The sequence below is a fragment of the Camponotus vicinus genome, unplaced genomic scaffold (genome assembly GCF_025532165.1).
Source record: "Camponotus vicinus isolate PSW18456_S1 unplaced genomic scaffold, iyCamVici1.0 SCAF_8, whole genome shotgun sequence".
NCBI classification, from domain to species: Eukaryota; Metazoa; Arthropoda; class Insecta; order Hymenoptera; family Formicidae; genus Camponotus; species Camponotus vicinus.
In genome coordinates, this window is record NW_028141980.1 from 3551582 (window position 1) to 3570228 (window position 18647).

General features: G+C 34.6%; 1 pseudogene; it reads left to right on the forward strand.

The window, feature by feature from the left end:
* Positions 1–225: 225 nt before the first annotated feature.
* Positions 226–1784, forward strand: LOC145976301 (uncharacterized; annotated as a pseudogene).
* Positions 1785–18647: the final 16863 nt, after the last annotated feature.

The window sequence follows — 18647 nt, forward strand, 5'->3', positions numbered from 1 at the left end:
AATATATTCTAAGGGTCATCTTAGGCGTTTGGCTAGATCAGAGGCCGAATCGTATTCTTTTAGTAAAAGGTTATTACAGGTACGACAAACCTCGCCTTGCAATAGTGCTAGTTCAATAAATATGAAATATAATGAAGAAATTATTGATAATGTTAGTCATATACATATCATCAAATCAAGACAACTTAGGTGATAACGTATTGCAATCGAATTCCATTAAATGTGATGTATTATTGCCCGAGTCTAGAAACAATAAATACAGACGATGACAATAACTTTGATTCTGATATCAATAATGAATCTTTGAATAAAAACGCGGATAAAAATTTTAAAAAATCTGTGACTACATGGGCAATAAAATATGGAATCACGCATTCTGCTCTGACACCACTTCTGGAAATTTTAAATACTTATACGAATACTACATTTCCAAAAGATCCCAGAACCCTTTTGCAAACTCCTAGAAATAGTGACGAGATGTTATTGAAATGGGCGATAGTGAATATTGTCATTTCAATATTAAAAGTATTATAAAAAAAATGATAACTAACATAAGAAAAAATGGTATAAATACTGTCAGACTAGATTTACTAATAAATATTGATGGCATGTCTATATCTCGCTCCTCAAATGCTTGTTTTTGGCCTATTCTTGCATCGGAAAATCTGTGTCGTAATCGTAAAGTATATGTTGCAGGACTGTATTATGGGTATACAAAACCAAAAGATCCCAATGAGTTCTTAAAAAGATTTGTATCTGATTTAAAACCATTAGTAATAGCAGGATTCATTGACAATGAAATAACAATCAAAATAAATTTAAGTGCATTGATTTGCGATGCACCCGCAAAATCATTTATTCTTTCAGTAAAAAATCATACAGGATACTTTAGTTGTACAAAATGTCCCATAAGAGGTGAGTGGGATGGACGTATATGTTTTCCAGGAATAAATAAAAATATCCCTTTGAACTGATACAGAAATGGCAGATAATAAATATATAGAAGAATACCAGCAAGGGGAATGCATATTAAAAGAAATTGACAATTTCGGATTAGTTTCTTGTGTGCCACTTAATTATATGCATTTAGTGTGTCTAGGGGTGATGCGAAAATTAATAAGTTTATGGTTAAAACATATATTTCCAAGAAGAGTAGCCAAAATTTTCTGCAAACGAGTGTCTCGATTGCTTAAAAATATAAGATCAACAGTACCATCAGAATTTAATAGAAGACCTAGATCTTTAGAAGATTATAAACAATGGAAAGCTACAGAATTTAGAACTTTTCTTTTATATTTAGGACCAGTCGTTTTAAAAGATATATTAGACAGAGACATGTATAAAAATTTTTTAATGTTGCTATTTCAATATTACTTAATGAAGCTTTTTGTAAGAAAGATTATTATTTAACTTATGCTGAAAATCTGTTAGAACACTTTGTTCGTTCTTTTGCAAAACTATATGGTAAAGTACATGTATCTCATAATATACATAATCTACTACATCTTGTCGCAGACGTAAGAAAATTTGGAATATTAGATAACTTTAGTAGCTTCAGGTTTGAAAATTACATGTCGACAATTAAAATACTATTGAGAAAAGGAGACAAACCGCTACAACAACTTTCGAGAAGATTTAGCGAAATTGAAAGTGTGAATGAAAATTTTGAAAGAATAAGAAGCTCTGAATTATATTTAGAAAATAAACATGTTGATGGTCTCTCTCTATATCAAATCGACAATATTAAAGTCAATACAAAATGTTGCGCAACTCATTATATATGATCCGCTGCAATAATAAAAGGAATAATTACGGGTGTACTTCCGAAAACCTCCTATTTGAATGAAATTTTGTAGAAAGCTTCCTTTTAGCTTAAAATTAAAAAGCCTGTAAAAGGAATTTTGGCGACTGCTACAAAAAAAGTCATTTTTTTAAAAGCGAGGTTCCACATGGGTTTGTAACTTTCCACGCGAAGCGTGGGGGACGGGGCGGGTGCGGGAGGGGGGGCCGAAGGCCCCCCCTTGCACCCCCCCGTGTGTGTGTGTGTATTTGGCTTGTTGCGCGACCTTGTTTACATTTGTTATTATATATATTTTACTTATTATACAGGGTTTAGCAAAAGTGTGGAAACCCCTTAATATTTCGAAAAATACGCATTTTAAAAAAAAATGTTTCATACAAAAGTTATAGGGTTTTATGTGGCGCATTACACAGTAACATTATTATGACCTCGAATAGCGTTGTCAAGGTTATGTGAAGGTCACCTCCAACTTTTTAAATGGGACACCCTATATGCTTTTACATATTCTTGTAGCTTATCTCGAGAGCTTTCCAAAACACTATAATTAAGTTAGTTTTCATTAAGTACTTTCCGAGTTATGAGGCTTAAAATCATTTCTTAATTTTACATAAACCATAAAATATCATGTAAAATATTCATTTTTCGATTATCTTACCTTAATACTTTTATGTACAAAATAATGAGAGTTAATTATGTAAAATTAAGAAGAAATGATTTCAAGCCTCATAACTCGGAAAGTACTTAATGAAAACTAACTTAATTATAGTGTTTTGGAAAGCTCTCGAGATAAGCTACAAGAATATGCAAAAGCATATAGGGTGTCCCATTTAAAAAGTTGGAGGTGACCTTCACATAACCTTGACAACGCTATTCGAGGTCATAATAATGTTGCTGTGTAATGCGCCACATAAAACCCTATAACTTTTGTATGAAACATTTTTTTTTTAAATGCGTATTTTTCGAAATATTAAGGGGTTTCCACACTTTTGCGAAACCCTGTATATATTTCCCTTATTATTATATTTTTCATTTTTTCTTTAAAAAAATGACTTTTTTGTAGGAGTTGCCAAAATTCCTTTTACAGGCTTGTATTTTAAGCTAAAAGGAAGCTTTTTACAAAATTTCATTCAAATCAGAGGTAATCGGTTTTCGGAAGTTTATCCATAATTACTGCATGTTAGAAAATGGAGAGTATATAGAAGTGGAAAATATTATTCAATGTAAAGATAACATGATATTTGTAATTGGGAAAAAATTATTAAACGTACAAGATTTATATGACGTACCTATGAAGTCTTCACTTTTACAAATAAATATTGTAAAGAAAAATTATGAAAATCAAACTTCAAGTGCATGGAATATAAATTATGTTGCAGCAAAAACTTGGAAAATTCCATATGGTGAACAGTTTGTCGTATATCCCTTAATACATACGTATAAAAACTAATGTAATAGTTATAACGTGGATTACTGTTGGTCCACAATCTTTCGTGAAGTGATGGAGTCGTAAGAAATTAATCAATGGCCGCATTCAGCAGACTTAACATTTGAGCAACATTACTAGATTTTCCAATGTAATTCGATGCTGATTGGTCGGGTCTGAAAGTAGAAACCAATCATGTTCGATTGCTACTTAGCGGTTGAGTCTGCTGAATGCGGCCAATCATAATACGATTTCTTACGACTTTGTCACTTAAAGCAAGATTGTGGACCAAGCATTAGAATGTCATCATTAAAATATATATATATATATATATATATATATATATATATATATAATGAATGTAGAGTATAAGTATATGTGCATGCATTTTAATATAGGTACGGTTCGAAGAATATATAGATATATATTGTGACCGTTAATTTATTAAGGGCTAATGACATTAAATGACCGGTGATAATGGCCCACGGCACACCTTCGGCGCGATCTTCTAATATAAAAGAAAAGTGTTTCTTCTCCAAAGTAAAATATATGGGCGCCAGGTGCGGGAATCCGCACCACTCTAATAAAATTTAACGTATCGGCAGTACACACAAAAAAAATGCAAAGCTCTCAGAAAAACCGCGACGGACGCTCGGCTAGCCCCGTCTCGAAATTGGTAGAGGGGCGGTCCGTTTTAATAATTCACAAGGAAGGATCGAGAATACAAGGTGGCTGCAAATAAAACATAATATTTTAGTAACAAGAATTAATATATTTAACATATGAATAAATTTCAACGGCGGACAGACTCGCGTAGATGTAGAACGATTTTATAATATTGATTATCAGATTATTAGCCGGCAGCGACGGGCCGGCATTCGAGCGCGATCACCGCAGTATCACGTGTCACGCGGCAGGAAGAAAGCGTAAAAGAAAAGTCCCGGAATTCCGCGCTAAACGAAACTTGTTAGAGTTTCGGCAGCTACGAATTCCCAAATAATTTTTAATAATGAACACCGCGGTTTTGGCTCCTTTAATGACGTCCGTCTGTCGCAAATAAAATAGTTAATTACAATAGTAGATCTACTCGCCACACGCACAGTTAACAGAATCGATTATAGATGCGAGTCGATTATTCAGATCTACTGCTTTAACGAAAGAATTGAGCGACTACTAACGTATCTAACATAGACGGTTGAATCTAGACATGAAAAATTATAAATAACAATAAAGTATCAAACGATTTGAGCCTCGGAAATATGCGAGCCGACGCCGCGACGTAGTTGCCGGTTATCGAGTATCGCAATCGCCTTTGTGCGTGAGCTCGGTTACAGTACTTTTAACAGACAAAGTTTTACAGCTAACAGTAATAATTGTACAAATAAACATTTACAGTGACTGTCGGCGCGCAACTGGGAGAGAGGGCACTTAATTTTACGAACGCTCGAACAAAGTCTTTCGGCCGGCCGTCGTACTCTAAGACGCAAATATCGAGAACGCAGAAAAGGAATTTCACAATAAATTTAATGACGGCAGCTATACGGCACCGACATTGTTCGAGCTAATTCTACCTGAATTATTTAACAAAGACGGCCAGATGGGGTCGACGCTTGTCTCACCGGTGACTCCTTGCGGTTCTCCGTGCTCTCGGCATCCACGTGTCGGATCGATAATTTTGGGCCGTCGTTTCCCTTCGCCGGTCCGCCGAACAGTGGCGAGCGGAAGGCCCGTCGGAATCACGCTAGCAAATTAATGCGTAACTAGGGCACCTGTGGCGCTTCCGCCACCCTCAGGATCGTCGTGTGGCCCATTTAATCCTGCGGCCTTCAGGGCTGTACATGTGCTTGTCGCACCCCGTTTCCTCTTTTATTTTCCATAATTCCTCTCGTCGAGGCCCGTCAGGAGGGATACTTTCGGCAGCCACTCGCCGTTATTTAGAATGTTCTTCTTTAGCGCTGTTCCGGCCGAGATGACTCCGACTCGGGGTCTCAGTGTCAGTTTTCGTCCGCTGGTTGGCCTTCCCCTCAATTGTTCCCCATACCTGCTGGGCATGTGAATGTTTACAGGGGCGGCAGCGGTAGTCTTAAGTGGACTTTATTATTGACGTAATTAAATAATAATACTTAGCTTGGCGTGTTCCTTTTAGTCGGCGCCTCCGCTCGCCCGTTTCCTTGTATCCTGTACTTCTTCCTCAATTTTGAGCCACCGGATGAGATCCCGTCAGCGTTTCCTATCGTGCCCGCTCTTAAGCCTAATCTTAACGCTAACAAATAAATTTGTACGCACGGGAGGCGAGTATAATCTCGCCTCCAATAGCCGCTCTCTCCCTAAATTAGGGGAGAACGAGGGCCCAAATTCATTCTCGGTCGGATCTCGCGATCCTTGTGACGGACCGCCAAGTGTCACGTCACAATATATATATATATATATATTATAATTAATATTTGCAATTTTGTTTGTATATTTCTGTAAAATATTATTTTTTTTGTTGATTCTATATTTACATGACTCTACCTAAGCGAAAATATGACTACGTTGAAAGCCTATACTATCTTAGAATTTCATGATGGCAATAGTGCCTTCACATTGGTTAAACGATGATGAAACAAAATGTGCTTATCCCACTTTTCCAGCAAAGATAAAAAAGATCCAGTAAAAATAAAAAAGATTGTTGCGTCACAACTCTCTCCTAAAGACAACTCGAATTGGAAAATATATGACATATTAAGAGGATGCCGGACCTTCCTGTTACCGCTAAATTTTGTGCACAGAAAACTTTTTATTAGTTGCACAGAATAATAAATACTTTTTCACAATTAAATTACACATAGCAAGAAATATGAGAGTGAACCATTTTATGTTTAAAATAAAGAAAAAATAGAAAATTACAGTTTTCTTATCGGCTTCTGACATCAACTCGTTACAATATTAGCTGAATATAAAAGTTTTGTAGTTTGTACGTACAAAATAAGAGCACACTCAGCTCGGAATTTCCTGAAGGAATATAAGTGAACAGTCAGAAATGCGTTTAGAAGCGTAGTAAAAAAAATTTCTGTGCAGAAAATTTTTGTGCATATGTGTTTATGTGAGATCGAGGCAAAAGAGTAAAACAGACCCGTAGATTAGTTGCCCGATGTCGCGATAGATGGCGCTGTAATCGGTTTGTGTGACAAGGAGAGTCAATCTCCTACCATCCTTCTCTTTCATCTTGCGTGTAATAGTATACGTCAGTATACATGTACGCGCACACTAAAGCATTACACTCTTGCGTTTTCTTTCTCGAATTTCGCGTCATAGATACTCGCTGTCACGCAGTGGCGTAACAATCGTACGCGTAACAAGCTGCGGAAAAACAGCGTTACAACGTGTTCCATAGAAAATATTCTGTGTAAGTTATACATATACACAATATATACAGGGTGTCCCAAAAGTCTCGATACGGTCGAATATTTCATAAACTATGCACTTTAGAAAGAAATGTTTCAGACAAAAGTTGTGTAGCTTGAAGGGGGCCATAAGATGGTGGCAATGATTTGACCTTGGAGAGTCATTTGAAGGTCACGTGATGGTCACCGTCAATTTCTTAAATGGAACCCTCCATTTTTTATTACATATTCTTGTAGCTTATCTCGAGGACTTTCCAAAACACTATAATAAAATATTTTTCCCTCAAGTACTTTTTGAGTTATAAGGCTTGAAATCATTTCTTAATTTTACATAAACCGTAAAATATCTTGTAAAATATTCATTTTTCGATTATCTTACCTTAATACTTTTATGTACAAAATAATGAGAGGAATCAATTGGTATAAAGAAAACACATAGTTGTTTCGAAGAAAAAATATGTAATTGTTAATTGCAAATTAACAATTACATATTTTGTGTGTGTGTGTGTGTGTGTGTGTGTGTGTGTGTGTGTGGATGTGTGTGGGTGTTGGTGTGGGTGTGTGTATGTATGGACGTATGTATGTACAAAAGTGATGCGAGAGTTACGTGAAGAAGCGAGAAGGTAATAAGAACGAGCAAAATAACAATAAGAGCGAATGAGATAGAAATAGCACGAACAACGAGGACTCGAACTCGAGAATCGGATCTTTCTTTCACACTATTATTTTCCTCTCGCTCGCATCTAGTACTGTCTCGCTCGCTCCTATTATTGTCTCGCTCGCTCTCGATTCTTGGGTCCGCTTATCTTTTCGAGCTGTCTATCACGATTGTCAAGTGTGACGGAGAAAGCAAGACCATGAGTAAAGAGCGAGCGAGATGACCTATCATCAAAGAGTTCCGAAGTCTCTTACAATCGGTTTCTTCGCTTCCTCTATCCATTCCGAATTCATGAAAATGTAAACATCTTATAAAATAAAAATTGAAACTTTTATTTTTAATTTCATCGGTTTGAAAATAATTTTAATGAATTAATAAGATTTTTGCGATTAAAATGATATCAAACACGGCGTAAATCGGGTAATTTTTAATTAGACTGATAATACAAGTTTCATAATTATATATTTAACTAAATTTATGCCACTTATATCGTGTTTGATATTATTTTAATTGTAACATTCTCATTATTCTATTAAAATTATTTTCAAATGAATAAAAAATGCATTTTATTTTCTGACATATATTCGTGAATATTATAAATAAAGTCTCATGTAAGAGACTTTGCAATGTTCGACATCGGAAACTTTTTCGTTATTTATAATAATTCATAATAATTTATAATATAATAATTTACGACTTTAAATTGCCATAAAATAAAAACTAAAACTTTTATATTTTATTTGATCTTTTTCGATAAAAAGGGTTTAATGAAATTTTTGCGTTTAAAATGACATCGAACACAATATAATTCGGATAACTTTTACTTATTGTTATATAAGTAAAAGAATGTATCTAATTAAAAATTATTCGAATAAAATGTTGGGTTGTTTAATGTGATTTTAGTCGTAAAAATCATATTAATTCTAAAATTATATTCAGTAAGGTAAATTAAGTAATGTAAAAATTTTAGTTTCTAATACATTTTCAATGTTATCAATTGTGGTGTTCACATGACGTCTCCTGGTCTAAATATGGTCGATATAATTAATATTAAATGATCTATATATTGTGCAGTGAAACACATTATCAAACAAATTATCTTAATTTATTATACATATTAAAATAATTTATTTATTTTTTTCACATATTTAAATGTACCAGAAGATGTCATGTGAACATCACAATTGATAACATTGAAAATGTATTAGAAACTACAATTACATTACTTAATTACTTAATTACATACATTACTTAATTACTTACATTACTTAATTTATCTTACTGAACATAATTTTAAAATTAATATGGTTTTTATGACTAAAATCACATTAAACAACCCAACATTTTATTAAAATAATTTTCAATTAGATACATTCTTTTACTTATATAACAATAAGTAAAAGTTATCCGAATTATATTGTGTTCGATGTCATTTTAAACGCAAAAATTTCATTAATCCCTTTTTATCAAAAAAGATCAAATAAAATATAAAAGTTTTACTTTTTATTTTATGGAAATTTAAAGTCGTAAATTATTATAAATAAAAAACGAAAAAGTTCCCGATGTCGAACATTGCGAAGTCTCTTACATGAGACTTTATTTATAATATTCACGAATATACAGGGTTTAACAAAAGTGTGGAAACCCCTTAATATTTCGAAAAATACGCATTTAAAAAATGGGACACCCTATATGCTTTTGCATATTCTTGTAGCTTATCTCGAGAGCTTTCCAAAACACTATAATTAAGTTAGTTTTCATTAAGTACTTTCCGAGTTATGAGGCTTGAAATCATTTCTTAATTTTACATAAACCATAAAATATCTAGTAAAATATTCATTTTTCGATTATCTTACCTTAATACTTTTATATACAAAATAATGAGAGGAATCAATTGGTGTAAAGAAAAAACATAGTTGTTTTTAAGAAAAAATATGTAATTTGCAATTAACAATTCCATATTTTTTCTTAAAAACAACTGTATGTTTTCTTTACACCAATTGATTACTCTCATTATTTTGTACATAAAAGTATTAAGGTAAGATAATCGAAAAATAAATATTTTACAAGATATTTTATGGTTTATGTAAAATTAAGAAATGATTTCAAGCCTCATAACTCGGAAAGTACTTAATGAAAACTAACTTAATTATAGTGTTTTGAAAAGCTCTCGAGATAAGCTACAAAAATATGCAAAAGCATATAGGGTGTCCCATTTAAAAAGTTGGAGGTGACCTTCACATAACCTTGACAACGCTATTCGAGGTCATAATATGTTGCTGTGTAATGCGCCACATAAAACCCTATAACTTTTGTATGAAACATTTTTTTTTTAAATGCGTATTTTTCGAAATATTAAGGGGTTTCCACACTTTTGCTAAACCCTGTATGTCAGAAAATAAAATGCATTTTTTATTCATTTGAAAGTAATTTTAATAGAATAATGAGAATGTTGCGATTAAAATAATATCAAACACGATATAAATCGCATAAATTTAGTTAAATATATAATTATAAAACTTGTATTATCAGACTAATTAAAAATTACCCGATTGTTAGATATATGTAATGACGTTTTCCCGTCTATGTATCAATGCGCCTTCGATGCTTCACGTGACGACACTATATGTAAGAGATGGCGCGCGTTTTTCTTTAGGGACTCTACACAGAGAGTAAGTGAGATATAGTTAGTTGCGTAGTTTTGTAGCCACGTGCTCTTGATAGAAAATAGAAGCAAATATATTATCGTTCTTAATTACAAAGTACATTATTCTATAAAAAATCCCGTCAGGTTATGGGCCCAGGACGATTCAACTGCGTAAACGAAAATTATTAAGATAAAATAAATCCTGAAAGAATGGCGACGTTGAATCCTAACCAAATTCAGAAGCTTGGAGAGAAAAATTATGAATCCTGGAAGATCCAAGTAAGAAGTTTATTGATATATAATGAATTATGGGCTTATACAAATGGAACAGAATTGAAAACCGAACAAAATGCAGTAGACTGGACAAAGAAAGATGAAAAAGCATTGGCTTTGATTTTATTGAGTGTAGAGGAAAGTCAACTAAATCACGTTAAAAGAGCTCAAACATCGCTTGAAGCATGGGAGAATTTAAAAAAGGTACACGAATCCAGAGGTCCTGTACGAAGAGCTGCATTATACAAACAATTACACAGGATGAAGAAAGAAACACATCAGACAATGACACAATACGTCAATGATTTCCAATACAAAGTCGAACAACTAGAAGAGGTAGGATTAAAAATTCCTGATGAATTAGTATCCATAATGTTGCTGAGCTCGTTACCAGCTGAATACGAGAATTTCGCAATAGCCATTGAGTCATGCGATCAACTTCCTAATCTCGAAAGCTTAAAAATAAAACTTATAGAAGAGGAAGCAAGAAGAGGAGAAACTTGCGATGCAGCAGACCAAGATCAAAATAACGCTTTGGTGACTAAAAAGAAATACAAAAACACAAAATTTAAAGAAAAACAATTCAAATTTAATGGAAATTGCAATGTGTGCAAGAAGTACGGACATCGTGCGAAAGAATGTCGTTTTAAAAATGAAAATGTAACACAAAAACGAAGTGATGCGATGACTGCAATCGCATTTAAATCACATTCAAAGAAAGCAAACGTTTGGTATTTAGACAGTGGTGCAACCATGCATATGAGTAATCAAGAGAATAAGTTCACAAATATTGAAGATTATCACACTGAAATTTATACAGTCACCGATGAAAGTGTGAACTCGATTGGAAAAGGTCAAATTGAAATGAAAGTAAACGTTTTCAACAAACATAAAAACGACATAAAATTGAGTCAAGCAGTATTAGTGCCTAGTTTCAAAAATAATCTATTCTGTTTCGCAGATAACCAAAAAAGGATATAAAATCATTTTTGACAGCCTTGGTGCCAAAGTCCGACGTCGAGATGGAACTGTTGCGATGACTGCAAAGGAGGAAAACGGGTTATACGTAGTGGAAGAAAGCGCAACTCAAAATGCTATGCTACACGTAGAACATTATAATCCGCTAATTAAATGGCATCACAGATTAGGACACTTGAATTTCAACGACGTACGTAAGCTGAAAAACAAACAAATGGTCATCGGTATAAACGATAAATTAAACACTTCAAATCCGGTGTGTGAAATTTGCCAAAAAGGAAAAATACACCAGTTGCCTTACGAGTCATCTACCAGAAGAGAGAAAGATATACTAGGACTAATACATAGTGATATTTGTGGTCCATTCAGCACAGCATCTTTGGGCGGAGCAAAATATTTTATCACTTTTATAGATGACAAAAGTCGTTATGTCTATATCAAAACATTAAAGAAACGGTCAGAAGAGTTAGACGCATTCAAAGAATATAAAGCCCGTGTAGAAAAACAAACAAATCAAAAGATAAAAAAGTTAAGGACGGACAATGGTACAGAGTATTGTTCAAAGGAATTTAACAATTTTCTAAGAGACGAAGGAATCGCACGAGAGCTGACTGTGGAGTATACACCCCAACAAAATGGAGTATCAGAAAGATTGAATCGCACTCTAGTAGAAATGGCACGATGCATGCTCATACAAGCAAACTTATCTATCTCGTTGTGGGCAGAAGCTATCAACACGGCAGCGTATATAAGAAATAGATGTCCAACAAAAGCAAACAAAGATGCTTCACCGTATGAAATCTGGACAGGAAAGAAACCATATATAGGTTTTATGAGAAAATTTGGAAGCCGAGTTATTGCTCTAGAGAAAGGACGAAAAAGAAACAAATTTGAACCAAAGGGAAAAGAATACATTTTGGTAGGATACTCAGATGAAGCCAAGGCATACCGATTATGGGAACAAGGAACCCGAACAGTTTTTAAAAGAAGAGATGTCCGATTCATCGAAGAACAAAATACGACTACGTACAAAGGTGAATTACAATTATTTGAGGCGCCTATGAATTTAGCAACGCCAAAAGCTATGGAAGAAGAATCTTTATCGGAGAATGACGTCGATACAGAATCTACATCAGAAGAGAATGATCTAGATAAATCACAGGCTGAACCTGCATGCGAAGAGCCACCTATCGAAATCGATACTCCTAATACTAGTCGTGCAGCAGGACGCCCCAAAATTGAAAGAACCGGAAAGCGAGGAAGACCACGCAAAATATACAACACAAAGTCTGTCCAGGAGGAACCAACAACCGTACAAGAAGCAATGGATGGTACAAATCAAGACAAATGACTGGAAGCGATGCAGACAGAATATGACGCGTTGATGGAAAATAACACATGGACCTTGGTAAGTAGACCAAAAGATAAAAAAGTAATAAAATCTAAATGGGTGTTCAAGGTAAAAAGGCATCAGGACGGCTCAGTAGATAAATTTAAGGCTAGACTGGTGGCAAGAGGTGATCAGCAACATGAAGGAACAGATTTCAATGAAATATTCGCTCCAGTAGCTAGACTAGAAACAATACGTACTCTTTTGGGGACTAGCGTCGTAAGAGGAATGCACATTCACCATTTAGATGTCATAACTGCCTATGTACAAGGAGATTTGACAGACGAGCTATATATGGAACAGCCTCAGATGTTTGTCAAGCTACACGAAGAAGAAAAAGTATGTAAACTAAATAAGCCCTTATACGGATTAAAGCAAGCAGGACGTGAGTGGTATTGTAAACTAGATAATTATTTATTTAGTCTAAACTTTAAGAACACAGCCGTAGATCCTTGTGTATATGTTAATTTAAAGAAAGATAACGATACCGTGATAATAATTTACGTAGATGACTTATTAATAGCTTCCACGGATTTATCGAATATAAATAAGATAAAAAATTTATTACAACAAAAATTTAAGATGAAAGACTTAGGTAATGTTAAAGATATTTTAGGTATACACGTAGAAAGAGAAGGTGATACCGAAAATATTAAAATTAGTCAAAAAAGATACATTCAAGACGTGTTAAAACGATTCGATATGGAACAGTGTAATCCGTTAAGTACGCCTTTAGAGCAAAGTTTAAATATTGCTGAAATAGAGTTAGAAGCGAAAAATACTGAAAGTGCAATGATAGATAAACCATATAGAGAACTCGTAGGTAGTCTAATCTATTTAGCAAACGCGACGCGACCTGATATAGCGTTCGCAGCTAATTTATTAAGTCGATTTTGTACAAGTCCGAAATTAGTTCATTGGAAAATGGCAAAACGCATATTGATACGCATTAAGATATTTAAATGGAACAATAGAAAATTGTATAACTTACACCAAAGAAAATAAATTAATAGTATATTAAACTGTAGCGCTTTCGACTATGGAAGCCGAATACATGGCTCTATCCGAAGCAACAAAAGAAACAATTTATATAAGAAACTTGTTACATCATATAAAAGCGTATAATTTGTCACAAAATGCGACTAAAATTTATTGCGATAATCAAAGCGCTATAGAATTATGCAAAAATAGTGTGTATCACGCGCGTAGCAAACACATAGATATTAAATATCATTTTTCACGAGAAGCACAGGAACGAGATGATATAGTCGTAAAGTATATAAGTACAAATTTTATGCCTGCGGACATATTAACGAAACCATTAACGCGAAACAAACACGATATATGCGTTCAACTGTTGAATCTAAATTAATTTAAATTAAAATCACTCCGACACATTGATAAGGGGGAGTGTTAGATATATGTAATGACGTTTACCCGTCTATGTCAAGGCAACCAGATTGCACACGCTGCGTCCAGCGGCGGCACGATTTGTATCCCCACCACTTTCGCGCACTAAGGCATAAGCTCTCATCCATGTACGTTCGACGTTCGGTCATCTTCGGTTTACAGAGGAAGACGGATAGATTAGCTTTTGTCCCCTTCTCTCCTGAGAGGTCTATTGTATCTTATCTATCTCTCTGAATACAATAGCTATGTGATCCTCGAAATCTCGAGCTGGCGAGTTGGCGATGCAAGTTGCATCGTTGCAAGTATCGCGATACTTATCACACATAATATTTTCCTATTGATTTTTTTTTATAAAAGTTTATATGTTGTTTAAAAAAGAGAATATAACATATACAAAAACAAATTTTACATATTTTTATCTAAATTTTTATCTAACATATTTTTATCTCAATTTTTATCTAAATTTCTCCACTCTTGGCCAAAAAGTACGCTTTTCTATTAAAAAAAAATTTCTTTAAAAAAATAATTGTAATAAAATAATATTTAAATTTATTTTAATAGAATTGTATTTTGTTATTATTATTTTGTATTAATGTATGACGTACATCTTGTTGCTCAACGGAAACCGCGAGAAGGTGGTGGTCTCTTCCGTTAAAAAGGAAATGTAAAAAATTTAACAAATGAACAATAATAAAAATAAAATTAAAGTAAAATAATAAAATAATGATAAATAATAAATAAAAATAAAAAATAAAATTATAATAAAATAATAAAATATAATCAATTTTCTAATTGATAAAAGGTCAAAAGATTATTTCACATTTCCTTACATACATACATACATACATACATATATATATGTGTGTGTGTGTGTGTGTGTGTGTGTGTGTATGTGTGTGTGTGTGTATATATCTTTACACACTTATTTCTTAAGTGTATATAATAATTTTTACACACTTAAAAATCTTTACACACTTATTTTTTAAGTGTATATAAAAATTTATTTTAAAATTATTTATCGCAGGAAGGGCCTGCTACGTCAGCATCCGCATGGACATTTAAATTGTTTTTATTAGCGGCATATAATTTATCCGCCGACATAAGAGATAAATGCTCTTCATTAATGAGCATATTTAAAGCTGTTTCTCCTCTAGTTTTTAATGCAGACTTAAACACACAAATAGCATTAACGGAAACCGTTGAAAAGCTATTACGTGTTTTCGTTTTTAAATTGTTCAAAAGAGAAAACATTCTCTCAGGATCGGCATTAGAATTCGGAAGCGTCCGAATAGTATTTATAATATTCGTTAAATTGGAATATTTAGGAACATTATTCGTGTGCCGACGTTGTAAAATTGCTTTCCACATATTGTCAAAATTTAATTTAGAAAAATTTTGTTTTTCTTCCACTGTAAGGTCTGATGCTAATGCAATCCATTCTTTTTTTAAAGCATCTTCATCAAAACCGCCCAGAGTTTTAGCTACGAGAGAAACATCATCAAATGATGTTTGTCTATTATTATCGAATAAACTTACAGATGGTTGAAAAACTTGTAACTTTAATAAAAATTCATTATTTATAGGTAATATATAATAGTAACCTTTTACAAATTTCTTCTGCAGCACTCACATAAAATGTTAAACAGTTCTCTCGAACAATTTTAACTATGTTTATGTGATCTTTCAACGTTAATTCGTTCAGATATTCCTCACAATCTGATCCCAAAATAATTTCATTAATAGGTTTTTGATTTTCTTTTAATGAGAATATAATATTTGAAGAAAATGGTTTTAAATATTCTTCTTTTATAAAATTTCGACAGATTTGGAAAAGAAAGTTTTTAGATTTTGGCTGCAATAAATGGATTCTCATTTCTGACGCTTGAAAGAATGCATTAAATGCGTTAAAAAAATTTAAAACATATTTTAAAAAAAGAAAATAAGCTTTTATCTCTATGTTGTTCATCATAGATAATAAATATTTTCCAGAATTTGTTTTTTCACTCGCAACCATTTCAGTAAGAAAATATTTAATTGTATCCCAAGATTCAAGAAGTCGTTCGATGCATAAATAATGAGAAAGCCAGCGTGTGTCACATAATTTTAATATTTTGTGATTTGTTTCTTGGAAACATTCACAAAATTCGCGAAAAATAGCTGTTCGTTTTGGACTGCTATTTAAATATTTTGCAATTTTTTTTTAAAATTCATCGCAATATGCAGGCATTTTGGAACAAGCAGCATGCGCTGCTAATGCGGAGGAATGGCACGCGCATGAAAATGTTAAAACATGTGGGCATATTTCGTCCAATTTTTTTTTAAACGATAAATGTTTCCCTGTCATGACGGAAGCATTGTGGCATGATAGGGCAACAATATTTAAAAATGGTATCTGTAATTTCCACATTTCACTTTTAAATGCATTGAACAACTTTTCTGCGCTTGAATCTTTGGCATCAATATTTATTAATTTAACTAATTGCGAGCGAACATCTAATGTCTCCGGATCAACGTATCGGACAAAAAAAGTCATCCATTTATTATTAGTGAGATCAGATGTTTCATCGATAAATATCGAAAATTTTGTGTTTTGAATAATATTGACAACACGATTAGTCTCAACCGGGCATACAACGTTTGTAATAATATTTGTACATTTTGTTCGGCCCATACTCATACTAGTAGGTATATAAGGCGGGTTCTAACCCTGGGATCTCAGGGGGGTGAGGGGCGAGGGGAACCGGGGGGAGGGGTAATGACGTCACGCGGGGGTAATGACGTCACGCGGGGGGGGGCAATGACGTCACGCGCGGGGGGTAATGACGTCACGCGGGGGGGATAATGACGTCACGCGGGAGGGGGGATGATGACGTCACGCGGGGGGTAATGACGTCACGCGGGAGAGGGGTAATGACGTCACGCCGGGGGGGGGGGGGGTAATGACGTCACGCGCGGGACCTCCCCGGTACACCCCTCACCCCAATATAAGTAACAGCTCTCGCGGTACCCCACCCCCTCACCCCCCTTCACTCCCAAATCGCAAGTAATATTATATTACATACCCGGTTATCACAATGATAAGTAATTTTATCGCAATGATAAGTAATATTATATTACATACCCGGTTATCGCAATGATAAGTAATTTTATCGCAATGATAAGTAATATTATATTACATACCCGGTTATCGCAATGATAAGTAATGTTATCGCAATGATAAGTAATATTATATTACATACCCTAATGCGTCGGAACATGTTTTCGCAAACAAACGGCGACCCCCAGAATCATCTTCCACGATTTTTTCTCGGAAGGAATGCAACGCGTATCAGCGCCGATGTTCGGCTGCTTCGCGCCTTTGTTTCAAAGATAAGAAAGGATTAGATAAAATATGTATATAAGGAGAATTGGATGTTTTATCGCAATGATAAGTAATATTATATTACATACCCGGTTATCGCAGTGATAAGTAATATTATATTACATACCCTAACGCGTCGGGACATGTTTTCGCAAACAAAATAGCTCTCCCCGGTACACCCCCTCACCCCCTATAAACAATATAAACAGCGGTATTTCTTTGAAGAGGATTAGATTTTGAGGCTGACTAACGTGTCGGGACATGTTTCTTCGTGGATATTGCATTACGGTGAGCGCCGATGTCCGACTGCTGGAATTTATAAACAGATAACTAATACTACGATATCTTTTATCTTAGGGCTGCTAAGATTACCTTTTATTTGGCGGTACCACCCCCATACGCGGAATTACGAGCGCCGATACTCGGCCGCTGGAATTTATAAACAGATATCTAATACTACGATAGATATTTCGAAGAATTATCTGAGGAATGGGAAGGGTTGGACGAAATATATATTGAGGACTGCTACCGTGTTAAATCATAGTACGAATTGAGAGCGCATAGATCGGTCGAAAAGAGTAGTTGTTGCAAGTGCTCCGTAGAAAACTGTGACGTAGTGTTTTAAAAGTGTGAAAAAAAAGACAGGAAGAAAATGGAAAACATCGAACAGACTGAACGCGACCTGGTGGAGCAGTCCCGCCAAATTGCCACCTTGGGCGAGTATTTTGCATGGCTGCAGCGTTGCGAGGAATTTATCAAACAGCTCGAAGAACGCAGCCGTGTCAAGCGTCCGCGACTCTCGATCGGAAGTACACAGTCTCTGGTGGCTAAAACCGCGCGACTCGAAGGTGCAAAGACTCGATTGCAGAGACGGTTTATACCCAGAGGTGGTGATTACAGCGGCGACAATAACGCGGAAAGACTCGTTTGGCGAGAGATCGATACCGCGTTCGATAGTCGTATTCTGACCGGTGCTGTGATTAACGCAAACTATATCGAACCTCGTCAATTTCTCGAGGATGCCAAAGACATCGTGCTCGAGCAAGTGCAAGACGTTATAAAAAGACACAACAGTGTAAAAGTGAACACTATATTCAACGGTGAATTTGTGTCGGGTGATAAGCGTGCGAATAAAAGTATCAATACGAGAAACTGTGAACTGTTTCGCACGTCCGATTTGCACGAGTGGTACGAGCGCCGTGTTATCGAGCCCACCCTAGCATTGCTGGAAGAATTTCAGGAACGCGATAGTGGCTGGGCATTGTCGCAAATACAGAATTTGACTGTTAATGTAAATAAATATAATTCTATGCGCGCGGG